A 14488-nucleotide genomic window follows, 5' to 3' on the forward strand; every position below is an offset into this window, starting at 1 on the left:
TTGTATGCCAACGATGGTGATGTCCATCTTCTTCCCACTCCTGCATCTCCTCCACTTTTCCTCATCTCGGCAAAACCAGAAACCCAGGAGGAGACGGTCTTGACAATCCCCTCTCTGCCCCCTTCCCCATCCACCACCTGCGCGAGCTTCTCAAAGCTGTGCAGTTCTCACCATCCCCTTTCCAGAACCACTGCAGCCCCAAGCTAAGCCTCCCCGATCTTCCTCTTACCCTCATCCTCTCTGCAGGAAGAAACAGCAAGAGTGAGCTCTTAAAAATGAGGATTGGCTCATAGTGCCTCCCTGTTGAAAGCCTGCAGGGGCTTCCTGCTACACTGTAAGTAAATGCAAGCTGCGCACAGGACCCTGGAAGCAAAGCCTGCTCCCTCCAGCCCCACCCCTCCCACTCTCCGCACCTCACTCCTCTGGCCTCTCTCAGGTACCAACTCAGGGTCTCCAACCTGGCACCCCACTTCTCCCCCGTTATATCTCAGACCCAACGTCACTCCTCAGATGGGCCCTGCTTTGCCTCCCAATTTATTTTTCTCCCTTGTTATCCTCATTCCCATAACCCTTCCAATTTGTGATTATCCATTTATTTATATGTGAATTGGTATGCTGTCTGCTTCCTGTATAAGCCCCATGAAGGCAGGGATTAGGCTTTCCCCTCAGTGCCTAGCATAGAGCAGGAACTCAATAAATACTTGTTTAAAAATTAAATGTCCAGGGCTTCCCTGGTGGCGCAGTGGTTGAGAGTCCACCTGCCGATTCAGGGGACACGGGTTCGTGCCCCGGTCCGGGAAGACCCACATGCCGCGGAGCGGCTAGGCCCGTGAGCCATGGCCGCTGACCCTGCGCATCCGGAGCCTGTGCTCCGCAACGGCAGAGGCCACAACAGTGAGAGGCCCGTGTACCGCAAAAATTAAATAAAAATTAAATGTCCAAACTATACAAAATCAGCTATTTAAGTTGCAAAATATACACATTCTATCTATTCTTTGAGAGCATAAACATTGTCACTTAAGAAACCAGTACTTCCCCCCCAGGAAAGAGTGGCCTGGGACCTGTGCTTCAGAGGCTACAGTCTGGCCCCCCTCTAGCTGTGGCCCTCCCTGTGGGGTAAGGAGTCCCTGGGCCCAATGGGACAGTCTTGCCCAGAGCTCCTGTCCCAGCTAGGGTGGCCAGATTTAGCAAATAAAAATATATGATTCACAGTTAAGTTTGAATTTCAGATAAACATCTATTCATTTTTTTAGTATAAATATGTCCCATGCAATATTTGGGACATGCACTAAAAAAAATTACTCGTTGTTCATCTGGAATTCACGTTTGACTGGATGTCCTGTGTTTTTTTGTTTTTTTTTTTAACATCTTTATTGGAGTATAACTGCTTTTCAATGGTGTGCTAGTTTCTGCTGTATCACAAAGTGAATCAGCTATATGTGTACATATATCCCCATATCCCCTCCCTCTTGCCTCTCCCTCCCACCCTCCCTATCCCACCCCTCTAGGTGGTCACAAAGCACCGAGCTGATCTCCCTGTGCTATGCGGCTGCTTCCCACTAGCTAGCTATTTTACATTTGGTAGTGTACATATGTCCTTGCCACTCCCTCACTTCTTCCCAGCTTACCCTTCCCCCTCCACATGTCCTGAAGTCCATTCTCTATGTCTGCATCTTTATTCCTGTCCTGCCCCTAGGTTCTTCATAACAATTTTTTTTTAGATTCCATATATATGTGTTAGCATACAATATTTGTTTTTCTCTTTCTGACTTACTTCTCTCTGTGTGACAGTCTCTAGGTCCGTCTACCTCATTGCAAATAACTCAGTTTCGTTTCTTTTTATGGCTGAGTAATATTCCATTGTATATATGTGCCACATCTTCTTTATTCATTCATCTGTCGATGGACACTTAGGTTGCTTCCATGTCCTGGCTATTGTAAACAGAGCTGCAATGAACATTGTGGTACATGATGTCCTGTGTTTTATTTGGCCATCCCAGCCCCAACTTCCAGACCAGGGATCTTTAAACTGTGCCTTGTGGGCAAATTCAACTTGCTACCTATTTTTGTCAATTAAGTTTTATTGGCACAGAACCACACCCATTCAGTTTTGCATTGTCTACACCTGCTTTCGTGATACAGTGGCAAAGTTGAACAGTTGTGACAGAGACTGTATGGCCCACAAAGCCTAAAATATTTACTAAGTGACTAAGTGACCCTTTACGGGCAAGTCAGCTGACCTCTGTTCCAGACAGGCTGTGAGTCCCCAGGGCCTCCTAAGTGTCTTCCCAACAATTCTGAGCTTCTTTCCAGAGCTGGCAGAGGCCTCTCCTCCAGTCTGGCCTCCGAGGGTGGGGGGCACAGGGGTGTGGATGAGTGTGCAGGGTCTTCAAGTGCAGGATGGAGCTGAGGGAGGGAGGCTGGATGCCCACCTTCCCTGAACCATGCTGTTTCCACCCAGAACTTGGAGGATCTCGGAATTCTAAATTTGCACTTGGCCTTCCATTTCATTGGGAAGATATGTTTTTAAAAATAGGAAACATTTTATTTACTTTGGGTATTAGATTGATTTAACTTTTAAATAATTAAAACACGTGGCATGCGGGCTTCCTTTATACTCTTGACCTGGGCCCCTCAAATGTCCTCCGTATTAAGACCAAGAACTGTCATCAATAGTGCCATCTTGTGGTGAGATCTACTATTACCACTTGCAAGCTGTCCTGAGAGTCTTCTGTGCTCAGGAGTTTAGGAATTCTGCCCATAACAAGCAAAATTCAAAATTATATCACTGAACCATTGAGAGGTTCTAAAATGTTTTATGAGACACTAAAGAGATATTAAATGATATTCAGTATAATTTTCTTCAAAATTGGTAATTTACAGGTGGCCCATTATAATAATTTCTCATATTTGTAGTGTTTTACAGTTTACAAATCATGTTCACATATGACTTCATAGCTGAACCTCACAACCATACTGTGGGTTCCACTGAAAGTGTAGACTCTTTTTTTTTTTTTTTTAAGTGAAAGAAGTTTTGTTCAGGGAGAAACACACTCCACAGACAGAGTGTGGGTCATCTTGGAAGGCGAGAGGCACCAGGGTACGGGGTTGTCAGTTTTTATAGGGGGAGGTTATGCCAACTAGAAAATCAGTGAGAGGCTAATGAGTGGGAGGATTATTCCAACTAGAAAATGGAGACTCAATGTCCATGACTTGCCCCAGCCTGTCCAGCAGGTCAAGAGCTCTTATCATCATATTAGAGGCATCTTGCTATTAATCGGAATGGGGCTGCGAGCAGAAAATCCATTTCCTTAACCTTGAAGAGAATAGAGAGGTTACATGTCAGCACACTGTAACCTCGATAATGACCTTCTCTTAGGGTTCCCAGGCCAAGATAAGAGAGAGAAGTTTTCTGAAAGAGTATTATCATCCTTCAATACCAGAGATTTGAGATGGTTTCTTATTAGCCACAACAAACAGCATTTAGCAAGAGTTGATGCTGCTCTGCCATTTCCATTATTCCTCAAACAACTGTGGAAACCCCCTTCTCTGCTCTGCAGGCAGCAGCCCACAGGAGATGCCCCAAGCCTTGGCCTTGAGTCAGGGCTTGGGGTGAACCTTCATGATGCCTCTACTCCAGCCAACCCAGGGATGTCTGAGCTGCTTGGACAACCTTTAATTCCAATCTGTCAGAGATTGACATCTTGTCCAGAGAGAACTGTGAAGACAGCTTTCTCTAACCAACCCAGTGGTGAGCTAGGGAGTTACAATCACTGGGGCTGAGCACACAGCTGAGTTTCACATCACAGCTGGAAATACGTGGAGGGAATTCAGGGAATGAGACAAGGAGCTGGAAGTGGCATTTTTCTTAAAATTATACTTTTCTTAAAGATCAATAGATGCTTCAAAGCAGTCCACCAAGTGGGTGCTTGTGTGGCTCTGATGAAAACAGTTGTGCTTCTTGCCTCTGGGAGAGCCCCTATGAACCACCCGAGAGATGCTTTTCCAACTTTTTGATTGTGCATGATGTGATTTGTGGGAAAATATGTTTACTTTGCTTTTCATTGTGGATTTCTGGGTTCTGCAATGAGCTGGGGGACCAACTTTATCAGATCCAGGCTTGCCTGCCGAACTCCAGATTCATTTGTTTATTCAAGCATGTATTCAATAAAGTGTATTGAGTCCCATCTGTGTCTCAGACACTCTGCTCAGTATCAAATGAATGAGACTTGACTATGCCCATGTAACATTCACAGGCTCGTGCTGCTGGGGACTCACGTAGCAGGGGCCAGGAAAGGCTTTCCAGGGCAGAAACTTGAGTTGGGTATTGAAGGATCAGTGCCCGTTGGCCAGACAGATGGGGGCAAAGGAAGGGACTGCAGGTTGGCTGACACCAAAGCCCACACTCCAAGCTGCAGGCTATATGGCCTCCAGAGACCTGTTTTGACAGAGAACATCTCAAGAGGGGACTCACCAAGAGAAGCTCTGTTCCCAGAGTCCCCATCCCCTTGAACAGTACTAAGACTGCTCTTATGCAAATGGCCAGGGGAGGGGGACGGCAGGCAAAACAGACACAGCTACTAGTGGAGAAACCAAAGCAACCCCAGGAAAGCCTGGCATGCCCTGCTGATGCTGGCCAGCAGGGGGCAGTGCGGGGGCTCTTTGAGGCATTGTTAGACTGTACCCTTCCTGAGGGAAGGTCCCTAAAGGTAAAGTGAGCCAAGCCCCCTTCCTAGGAAGGTTACACCCCTTTTTTTATTGTCTTCACAGTGCTTATTACTTTCTGAAATGTCATTGTTCATTTGTTTACATTCTCATTTATTATCTTCCTCTCCCTCTCTAGGACATAATCTCCATGAGCAAAAGCCTTGCTTGTCTTCTTCTCTGCTGTATTCCTAGTGTCTACATTAGTGCCTGGCATGTGCTGATTTCTCATTAATATTTTAAAAAATAAGTTAATGAGTGTGTGAATCTATGTGACATTGAGAGATGGGCACAGTAAGAAAACTTGGACCTATGTGTTGCCTTTCACTCCTGAAAGTGTATCTTGACATATGGTCTCATTCCACATTTGTAAGATGGGCAGCCAGGAGCGTGGGAGCCATAGGAGAGCCTCTCTGTTGGCAAAGCAGTCACCCTGTGTATACTCTGGGCTGAGTGTTTCTGGGCCAAGGGAAGCTGTCCATGCCTGGCCAGAAGGCCAACGTCAAGGACCAGTGGGTAGGAGGAATGGCAACGTCTGAGCCTAGTCCTGCAGCAGCAGAGGGGGTGGAAAGAGCAGTGGTAATGTGAGATGCCTGGTCCAAGGAGGCCATACCGAGACCAGCTGCAGGGCAGTCTGAGGTCTGCAACACAGCAGAGTGAGGAACGAGAAGATGTGGAAGCCAGACCTGGGCTGTGGGAAGTATGGGCCAACTTCCTGGGGACATGGCTGTCTGTGCCTGAGGAACTTTTGAAGGCCAGACCCTTCTTTGCAGGCATGTGGGTCTGACTCCAGGGGAAGCGTTCTGATTACAACTCCTACCATTATTCTGGGACTTGCTTTTAGCTTTAGCCTTATAGCTTCTCTCACTTAGGGGTACCCCTTTTTCAACTAGATATGTTATGAAAATCTAAGTAAAGAATGAAAAAGCCAGGTAGGTATGCCATAAAAAATACTGGTCCAACCAGTTGGCAATATATACTGGCCACCCAATATGTACTTGGAGTGTGCTGGGAGCTTGATGTGTTGAGAACAAAATGTTTTTGCTTTTTGTTTTAATTAAAAAAATTTTTTTGGCCATGCCACATAGCATGTGGGATCTTAATTCCCCAACCAGGGATCAAACCCATGCCCCCTGCACTGGAAGGGTGGAGTCTTAACCATTGGACCACCAGGGAAGTCCTGAGAACAAAATGTCGGTGGCCTTTTAATGGGACTTCAGAGAAGTAGGAAGAGTGACATTCACCACAGGTGCTGCCCTTCAAGATTGAGAAGTCTGGTCACACCCATGGCATGCTGCGGGATCTGCCTCCTGGGACGGCAGCTGCAGAGTCAAAGTGGCAGTTTTCACATTTTAAATCTACTCGGCCCCAAAGTGATACTAGAGTTCATTTCAGGCTCTTCCCCCACCTGCTCTACATAATTAAAGCCCATGTTATATCTACCGAGGGTGACCAACCATCCTGGTTTTCCCAGGAATGAGGTTGTTCCCAGGATATGAGACTTTTAGTTTTAAAACTAGGAAAGTACCAGGCGAACCAGGATGAGTTAGTCACCCAGTTACCTATACTGCCAGTGGCAGTCTGTCTTTCCTTCACTCCCTTGGTGATATTAATGATCTTTGTTTATTCCCTGATCCTTCAGTCTCCTTTTCTCCTTCCCTTGCTTTCAGACCTCTGTTCATGGGACTGCCCGGTCTCTCCAGGTGTTTCAGGCACCATAGTTTGACACCATCTGTTGGCTGCTTTGTTATTGCTGAGGATCTTGCCCCTAAATTAGTTTGGGAACTGTCAACACCGTTGTCAGCTCAGATGTGGCAAGAAAAGGCTATTTCATAACCCTGTTCCCTATTGTGTGAGGTGAGGCAGGGGCAGGGAATGGAGACATTAAGTGTTTGTGTGGTGCTGAAGTCCAAACCATCATTCACATGTCAGGGTTCTGGGAAAGCAGGTTGTTAACTGCTGCATAAGCAGGGCCAGGCAAATGGAGGCTCCACAGAGACGCTCAAATTCTGCCACATGTAACCGATGGGCTTGTACTACCCATGTGCTGACTAAGCACATTGATGAAGTGACAGCTGTCACGTCTGTCTGGGTAAATCTTTCTCATTGAGATAAGCAAGCATTTAGAAAAGTCATTCAAGGTGCAAGTTGCCAGAAAGCATTGCTAGCCTTGTGCCGCAAATTTTATACCCTAGAGGGGATGAAATCTATTTTACTCTCCCCACCCTGGATGACAGAATCTCTTCCAGTAAAGCCTTTGACCTTGCCCTTCAGGTCAAGGGGAGTAACAGGTGATCTTCTACTTACATGTCACAGATAAGAGGGAGGGAGGTGTATGGAGACGAAGCTGGGCAGATCCAGCTGTGACCATGAGTTTGTTCTGGCAAGTTCAGGTTGAAGGTGGTACTTCCGTCAATGAATCTTCTATGACCTCTTAATGACAATAGAAAAGCTACAAAATGGAATTCAGCCAGGTGCGAGTGGAGGGAGGGATTTTGAAATCCACTTTAGGTCTTTATTTAACAAATGACTCATGCTCAGAATACCTCAGAGTTCTAAAAGTATCTGAATGCCACAAGCCACATTTCTGGGCCATCTAAGGGTCCCTTCCTCCGAATTTCTGACTTAATTTCATGAATGAAAAGGAGTTGAGGAGTTTCATAAATTATAGTCTTGCTGTAAATCTTGGTTGAATATATATGTCTCCATTCCCAGACTTCAAGAAACTCCTAATTTAATGGCTTCTAAATCAAAGCCATCATGTTCAGTTGATCAGGTTCTGCAGATGGAAATAGTAGTTTAAAATGATATAGGTTCTTTCCTTTAATAACAGAAACTTAATACTTTATAGAAAATTGTATAAAAAGAGAAATAATGTAGGGGACATCTGCTCTTTGTGTCTGTCCTGTCTCTCCATAAGATTCTGGAAAGACTATGTGTCAGTCACACGGCCCTGCCTGCCCACCTCAGGAGTGGTCTGAATCTCCCAGTGATTGGTCCAGGGTTGAGGACCTGATCCAAGCGGAGACAATCAGATGCTGGGTGTGGGTGGAGACGTCTCCCTTTTACTGGAGTTATTGGGGTTTCCTCCAGTTATATTGCTACCGCTTGGAAGCCTGAATGCAAATGAAGAAAACAATCAAATGGAGCTAAGAGACTGTGCTGGTTGAATAGTAAAATTCATGTCCACCTGGAATAGTCTCATTTGGAAATAGAGTCACTGTAGACGTAATTAGTTAAGACAAGGTCACGTTGGATTAGAGTGGGTCCCAGTGACTGGTGTTCCTTTTTCTTTTTAAAAGATAAGAAGATGCCATGTGACTTATAGATTATAAGGCAAGGAAGGCCAGGGACTGCTGGCAACCACCAGAAGCTGGAAGAGGCAGGGTAGCATCCTCCCCTAAAGCCTTCAGACAGAGCATGGCTCTGCTGGCAACTCGATTTTTGTTGTTGTTTTTGTTTGTTTGTTTGTTTTTAATCATCTGCTTCCTGCTGGGACCCTGGGTGATACTGAGGCCCCAATCACGCTGTCAAGTTTTGCAGACTTCCCATTTCCTATCACAGGGAGCTCTCATTGTGTCCTGGTCATTTCAATTCATCATGACTTAGCCAAGTCTGGTTAGAGATTTAATCTCACCTCTCTCTGATTTAATTCTCATCTCTTCTCTTCCCCTCAAGGTATACTCATCCCCTTCCTGCTCCCTCTATCAAGCATCTCCTGTGTGCTGGTGGTACCTTGATTTTGAACTCCTAGCCTCTAGAACTGTGACAGCATAAATTTCTGAGTTTTAAAATTTTGTTTGTTTTTAACTGTGGTAAAATATGCATAAGACAAAATTTGTTATTCTAACCATTTAAAAATCACATCAAGTACATTCACATTGTTGTGCAAAAACTTCTGTTGTTTTAAGCCCCCAAGTGTGTAGTACTTTATTAGAGCAGCTCTCGGAAACTAATACAGAGATATACACACAGAGAAAGAGTCCTGATGATATTGTTTCAATACCCGGATCCAGCCATGCCTGAACTTCCTTGGGCTCACTGATATGAGGCAATAAATGTTATGTATCTGCTTCAATTATTTTTTGAGTGAGTTTCTGTCACTTCAGTTAAAGAACTCCTGACTAATACAGATGGGACAGGTTGCTGGCAAGTGTTTTTATCATTCTAACAATGAAGGTGCAAGAAGAACAGCCTCGTTCAGAGTCATTCCGCCCCTTTACTCCTCCACTTCTCTCATGATTCCAATTCTCTCACTAGGTTAGTACCTGTGTCCGGTTGGGTATCAGCAAATAATGAAATATTTTGGAATAAGAGCCAACTCCAAAGACAGAAATTAAGGAACAGCTTGCAAAACGACAGCTCGATTAGAAGAATCTTCGTTAAAATGCTAGGTAGGGGGATGTAGAAGTGAGATGAGAATTAGGGAGTAAGGGGAGAGAATGTGGTGTGTCTCAGAGAACTACCCAGAAAACTTCTCCACCCACGCACACAGCTGTTCCAAGGCAGCTCTAGGTCTTACTCCTAGGGGATGAAATTGATGATGCATAGCAAACAGTTAATTTCTGTTAAATACCAGCTAGTTAATAAAAAATATTTTCAAGTCCAGGACAATTCCAAGAAGAATTTACACTTATAAATGGAACTGCTATTTAGCTAACCAACCATGTCCGTTGCAACATTTGAATTTAATGGGACTGGTTGCTTTATATGAATTAATTGAAGATTGCTTGCTACCTATATTTGTTGAGATTCTTACAGGTGATTATTCAATAGTAGGAGAGTTATTAAAACTCGTGCCATGATTTCTTGAAGAGCTACATGATTTTACACAGAAAATGAACAGCTATTCTGAAGAACAGTCGAACAGAGTAAAGAAAATGAGGTTTGGATATGTGGAGAGGCACGGTGAGGTCACTTCCTGCAGTTAAGTCACAGCCTTGGTAGACGGTGAGTGGCCAAAATGGGTTATATCGTGTCTTCATGGACGCCGTGGGCTCTCAGATCTGGGTGGGACAGAAATAGGATAATGGCTAATTACTGGGCCACCACTCAATAAGGCTGTCACTCAGCCTGGGGACCGAGAGGAATAAGTAGTTCCAGCTTTCCACACAGATTGAAAGGAACATGGTGAGGATTCAGCCAAAGTCATAGACTCAAGATGGGATACGAAGGAAGGGGCAGGTCCAAGACCAGGCTCCATAGCTGAAAGTCTGGGTGACCTTGGGCAAGGCTCTCACCTTCATTATCCCCCAGCTGTAAAGTAGGGGCTAATAATGGGTTTTTATAAGGCTGGGATACTACAGCATATATGAAAAGCTTTGTGAATTCTAAAGCCCTAAGCCCTCGAAGACTGTTCAGTCCTAAGGGCCGGGTGGGATTGCTCTGAGCCTGTGCCTCCTGCAGGGCTGAGAGCTGCTCACTGCCTTTAAGACACCATTAGAGGGAAAGTTCCTGCAGCTGGTCAATAGCGATTTGTGAGATCTGTCAAAGCTCCTCTAGCCTGAAGTCCCCTGTGTGACCTGGCCCCTGCTCATTACCAACTTGGCTTCGTTCATACAGTTTGGTTCTGTCCTTCTCTGGCTCCAAGCCAGGCCCTTCTGGTATCTGATCTACTCTGCCCCAGACTTCGGGTTTCTGGCTCTCTCCTCAGAATGGCTGACACACAGCCCAGCTCAACTCTGTCCCTTGGATGAGGACCAAGTCCAGTGTCCAATCTCCCCCTGATAGCCCAGAATGGCCCTGGACTCTTGTTTCTGCCAAGTCCCATCCCATAGATGGACAGACCGGGGCATGTGGAAAGCTTGGCCTGAATTCCTCTCTGCGGCTGGAGAAGTGGCTCCGTGTTCATCTCCTGCTGAAAATCAGCAGCTCCGTCTGCTGACGTGTTCGCCAAAGCATCCCACACATTTAATAATGATCCCAAAAGACACCAAAGGGGAGGTGATGGGAACCAGTGGTGGTAGGAAAGGGGGCCGCAACATGGAAGGGGGTGGGGGCACAAGTGGGAGACCCCCAAATCCTGGAGGGCCACACGACCACTTTGCACCTCCAGATCTGAGTTACCAGCAGGACTGCAAATGTGGGAGGATAACCCACATTTCTTGACCCAGATTCTGTAACCAACAGTGTCTGTTCACTTCGCCAATTAAAGCCTCAGAAAATGACATCTATCTTCTCTCAGTGGCAGGTGCATATCTGAGCCCCTTGTCCAACTCCTCACCTTCCCGATTCAGGTCCCGTTGCCTGTGTCCTCATCTCCTCCTCCAACCCCGGGGAAATGTGAATTTTCCCCAGACAGGAAGGCTTGAATCGTCAACTGTGAAATTGCTCCCTAAGCACCTCCAATGCCTAGTCATACGCAGTATTTAATTTACTTTTATTTTTTACTTTTTAACATCTTTATTGGAGTATAATTGCTTTACAATGGTGTGTTAGTTTCTGCTTTATAACTAATTTACTTTTAACATTACGGATTTTTTAAGTGCCACAAAGCTAAAGCTTGGCTAAAGATGAGTTTATGTCAACATTTGTTTAGGATGGATTTTTGAAAAATTACCTTGAGCGGTTCCTCTCCAGACAGCTGCAGGCTCCCTTGTTTGACGCTGAGCAGTTTGCTATAAATTAATGCAGCATTATACTCTGCTGTTAGGTGATTCTCTAGTCATTTGATGTTTGTATTTGCATGTGGATTTTAAGATCCCTGCAAGAAAGAGGAAGAGAACTCACCTTCTGAACACCTGTGAGCTGGGTGAGGCCCTTCATTAATCCTAATCACAACCCACAGTGGGGGTTCTACTGTCCCCATTTTACGGATAAGTAACTGAGGCTCAAAAAGATTAAGCAACTTACCCCTGGTTACAAAGGGGGACCTAGAATCAATCCAGGGTTGTTTGACTCTTTATTTATTCGTTCATTCATTCATTCATTCGCCAGGCGGAATGCGGGATCTCAGTTCCGCAACCAGGGATGGAACCTGCGCCCCCTTCGGTGGAAGCGTGGAGTCTTAACCACTGAACCTCCGGGGAAGTCCCCAGTATTTCTCTGATTTGCACCTTCGGTGCCTAAAACGCATTGTTGGTCAATAAATGTTGGTTAAATGAATAACTGCAAGATTTACCAGTTTACTGCAGATGTACTGGTTCATTCCAACACCCAGTACATGCCCGCATCACCCAGTACACACCCCCATCACAGAGGTTTCAGTTGCAGGATTCCCTAGGGAGGGCAGCTTTGCCACACCCTCCCACAAAACAATGAAAACTGGATTCTTAATGGGGGCCCTGGGGTGGGCAGGATCCCAAAGTGCTTCCTAAATCCTCAAAGAGTCAATGATTTTCAGTTCGACTTGCCATCTTTGAAATCTCTGGCGATTATGAATCCTGTGTAATATATTAGGGAATTCTCGTCTCACTGAATTTAAAAAAGGAAAAACACTGTGGTCATTAGCCATGTGTGATCAGTGAACTTGACTGTTGCCAGTTTCTTACTCTGAAGGTTCACGGAGCTGTTACTCGGGTAGAGGGGAGCCAGAAACCTGCTCTGAATCTTAAAGAAATTAACTAAACCCACTCTGGGCAGCAGGATTGTGTCAGGGCCAAGGTGAGGCTCAGGCCCCAGTCTAGGCTGTACTCTGTGTCCTGTTTTCATGCCATGTCATCTGTTAGACTAGCATTGTTAATACTGTGTAGTTTTAATTAATGTTTGTGTTTATACAACATGTCAGCAGTGAGTTTGACACTGATCCTCCCCACAAAAGTGTATATTCTAGGCAAAATATATGGATTAATCAACGCATCTGAATTCATGAATCCTCATTGGTTTGGACACAGGCAGAGCACTGTGCTAGGGTCAGAGAGTGGTACAGAGGTGTATAAGATGTAGCATTTACCCTCAAGTGGCTAAGAGTGTTAGCAGGAGATAAGACACACTGGAAGGGTCTCCACTAATAAACAGCAGACTTGCAAATGTCTGTGTCTACACCCCAATATGGACACCCTTACATCACTGGACCCCATGGTCCACTGTCCCTTCTTTTGGAAAATACGGAAGCACAGAAGTAGAGGAAAATGCAATTGAAGTAAACAGAAAAACTCAGAGAAGCTGGGGCTGTCTCGTGTCCACTCTTCTCTATTCCTCACCTGGGCTATGCAGCGGCCTTCGGCCTGGCCCTCGCCTCTGTGAAGCCTTCATGCCTACCACCAGAGTAAGTATGGCCGTATCTGCCATACTGTGCTATCATCATTAATTTGTTGTCTTGGATCATAAGCTTCTTGAAGACAAAGCCTACTCTCTCTTTTATGTCAGTGCCTATCCCAGAGCCCTGCCCAGAGTAAGTGTTCAAGAAGTGTTTGTTGAGTTGAATTTGATGGTTCAGAAATAGGATTTGTGGACTAGCTTATGCAGTGACATTTATATATTTTTTCTGTGAGCAGACAGTATTCCAATGAATTTTTAGAACTCATTTAAAAGTTGTAAAAATGAAAAAATACATAAATAGGACAGATCATGCCCTGAGACTTCAGAGAAAAGACAAACTGCCATGACCTAAGGTTTTGTAAGACAATGGAACAGAATTCACTTACCATTTATTGAGCGCCTATTGTGTACCATATTTTACGCCAGGTGTTTTGTTTAAAAGATAAATAAAAGATGATTCCTAAAGAAGACTCCACAGTCTTGTGGAGGAAGGTAGCAAGGAGACAGGTAATTAAAATGCAATGTGATAAGTCTCTAATAGTCAATATTTAGGTTTAGAGAGTTGACATAAAATGTGGAAAAACCATTGGAATTGAGGAGTTGTAATGTACTTCTTGCTTAGGACAAATTCAACCTACTTGGGTTAAAATTTCTTTCCTTTGGTTCTTTAGGATCAATGGTCATTTCAATCCCTGGATGACATTCATCAACTGGGGCCACATGATTGCTTGTAACTGATAGGTAGGCTCCATGTCATTTTGATATTCATCTGATCTGTGAGTGCTGACATGAAAGAGAATCCAGCCAGCCTCAGTGCTGGGACATCTAGTACAGCTCAGGTCCCTGCAGGCTCTCAGGGGCAGGTGCATAGGCTCAGAGGATGCCAAGAGCTCACCAGGAGAGGACAGAACAAGGTCACTGAGCCCATCTGTCTCATTTGGTGTTGTTTCTTCCCCAACCACTCCCTGCAAAAAACCTGTGCAATGAAGCCACTCCCCCACCCCCGCCTTCCTTATCTACTTGTGAATTTGTACTTAAGTTTCAAGATCCAGGGTTAAAGAATTCAAACTTTACCTTGTCAGTGTGGTAAGTCCCAGAAAGTTTTTGAGTAGGGATGCGACTTGATAAAAGTGGTTTTCTGCAAAGGGGAATCTGCTATTTGTGCAGAGTTGGGAGACCCTTATAAGAGTCTAGGCACAAAGTGGTGAGAAACTAGACTACAGCAATGGCAGCAGGGGTAGAGTCGGTATCCATTTTTGGTCCTTATTAAATCCCTGACTAGTAATCCATGGACTGCCTTTTGAACATTATTAATTAGGCTGAGCTCTCTTTAAGTTATATCATCTCTCCTTCTATTACAATTGCTCATTTATTTGTCTCTACCATTCGAATGTAGGTCTAGGTGCTAAGTACATATTTCTTGAGGGACCACTGACGACACAGCAATGTTAAGAGACTCCTGGAAAATGTCTCATTTGGAAATCATATCTAAACTGAAAGAGAGACCTCATTTTAGAGATGCTCTAAGCCCATCATGCCCCCATCCTCATTACCGAACTTGAAGCCAGGCTTTCATTAAACCAAA

Source organism: Globicephala melas, chromosome 2 (genome assembly GCF_963455315.2).
Source record: "Globicephala melas chromosome 2, mGloMel1.2, whole genome shotgun sequence".
NCBI lineage: Eukaryota > Metazoa > Chordata > Mammalia > Artiodactyla > Delphinidae > Globicephala > Globicephala melas.